Source organism: Macrobrachium rosenbergii, chromosome 23 (assembly GCF_040412425.1).
Source record: "Macrobrachium rosenbergii isolate ZJJX-2024 chromosome 23, ASM4041242v1, whole genome shotgun sequence".
Taxonomy (NCBI): domain Eukaryota; kingdom Metazoa; phylum Arthropoda; class Malacostraca; order Decapoda; family Palaemonidae; genus Macrobrachium; species Macrobrachium rosenbergii.
This window is the reverse complement of record NC_089763.1, coordinates 21,125,995-21,128,494: the sequence shown is the minus strand read 5'-3', so window position 1 is coordinate 21,128,494 and position 2,500 is coordinate 21,125,995.

Sequence of the window (2,500 nt, the reverse complement as noted above, 5' to 3'; positions counted from 1 at the left end):
TTCTGAGGGTTTTTGCAAGAGGAAGCAAGTAAAAAATGGGCCGTATTTTCTTCGTCGCAATCGAGTTTTCTATACATCGTATAATCAAGGCCACCGAAAATAGATCTATCTTTCGTATCTTTCGGTGGTCTCGGTATCATAAGCCGCGGCCCATGAAATTTTAACCACGGGCCGGTGGTTGCCTATCCTATATCATTGTCAGATGCACGATTATGTCTAACTTTAACCTTAAATAAAATAAGAACTACTGAGGTTAGAGAGCTGCAATTCGGTATTTTCGATGACTGGAGGGTGGATGATCAACATAACAATTTGCAGTCCTCGAGCCTCTGTAGGTTTTAAGATCTGAGGGCGGACAGGAAAACTGCGGATGGACAGACAAAGCCGGCACAATACACATATGAGTGTATGTGTGTGTGTGTGTGTGTGTGTGTGTGTACCCTAACACTAACAGGGTAATACTTCAAAATAAAAATGTCAGTATAAAACTGACTGACATTCCATTGCTAACATGCAAAGTAGCCAATTCCATTATGATTGTTCTTTGACATAACAACTCCATGGAATAGAGAAATAAATCCTTGAACAACTCAGAACAGAACCCAAAGTGTTTTTTCGTTGCTCACTTAGGACAGCCATTCATCTCCCTTGATGTTTCCTCAGCCGCCCCTTAAAAAAAAAAAAAAAACATCCGGTTGTAAGAGAATGGATGAAAAATTCTCTTGTTATTTCAGTCTTCAAAATATAAAACCGATGAGACCCAGGTATGGTTATGGATGTTTATGCCCCGAAGGGAAAATAAAAGAGAAATGGTTACTAATGGAGGTATTGTTCTGGTAATATCCGACCAGCTACTTAACCATTTGTTTTCCTAAGGTACTGGTTACGTGTTTTTGTAGGGTAAGAAGGCAGTGCCAGGCCAGAGGGGGGTCGTTCTTTCCTCTCTCTCTCTCTCTCTCTCTCTCTCTCTCTTCTGCTTTTTGATTGGCAGTTTAATATCTTGAAAATTCCCTGGTTATTGTGCTTCTGAAAGGGAGGTAATAATTACATTAACTTAAGTTGGTTTGGTAAACGGGGGCCGTTTGCGATCTTTAGTGCAGCAAGAGCATTTTAAACTTTAAACATTTATAAGAATAGATTATGAACAGTGCACTATAACCTATCATAGAGACTGATATCTACTTCCAAATCAATGCACGCTGAACTTGGAAAAAATTCTGTTCACATAAAAACAAGAAAGAACCGGAAATGCAGATCAAGTTAGTTAGTGTATTAATGATTCAGAAAACAACGGAAAATTTAACAAACATTCATTTAGCCAAAAAGGACGATAACGAAGATTTAGTAACCTTACAAACATGGGGTCGGGTTTTGTGAACTGCTAATATCACCACGCGCGTATTTGCTATCATCTATCTCTGAAATATTCTCGATTAACTTCGGATGCCTAGCAACAACGCGAATGGTTCTAGAGCCCGGAGTCCTACTGGGCAGCAGGAGAGGAAGAAACGCAAACGAATGGGTCTCAGTGGACTTGCTACTTTTGGGGAGAAGGTCAAAAGTTCGCTGGGTTATAGTCGAGCTGTTAAGCTGTTATCTTTTTGATATTTTTGGATGATCGACTGTGAGTGATTTCATTTTTAAGATATTTGCTATATGAAGCTTTTTACAAAGTCACTGAAAGTGATAACAGGATCATTATGATATTTCACATTTAAAATTATGGATATTTATGTATTGGAAGTGAATACCAATAAAAAAAATGATCGTTTATGTTTTAAAACAAAAACTAAGAATTATAATCTCTCAGATCTTCGGATACGGACTTGCCTGAACTCACATCCCTTTTATGTAAAAAAAATCGTTAGCTGTAAGGGAAAGTATAAAACTGCCGACAGATGAGAAAAATAGATATTGTGAGGATAGGAAGATTCACCTATCATAAAATGTCTATAAATTCAAGAGGTCCATTTTATGAATGAACCATAGTAACTGCTTCGACTTGCTGTCACTGTTTCTATTCCTTTTAATGTAAAACAACAGAATAAGAGAGATAACAAAGAAATCTCATAAAACAAATTAAATAACATTGATCAAATAATATTTGTTACCGTATGATGAATTGAAAAAGTGTGTTTTAACTTCTATCAGAAAACGCGATCCAATCTACGATTCCCAAATCTCTCTCTCTCTCTCTCTCTCTCTCTCTCTCTCTCTCCCCACGCGCGGCGATCCCTGTTGATACGCTGAAATGGACTTTTCATTCTTTGCGGCAGAATGGTTGGAATTAGTTTTGCATTTATTTACATTTGATGTTGTTTATACACACTCAAATACACGTAATTAGCTGATGCACGATTTTTATATACATTATTATGTTTTCTTAACAAACAAATTTAAGGCCTCAAACGATCACGAGAATCCACATGATTTTACGACTCCAATAGAGTGCGTGACATTGAAGCCACCACATTCTGTCCCAACCAAAATATCTGTGCAC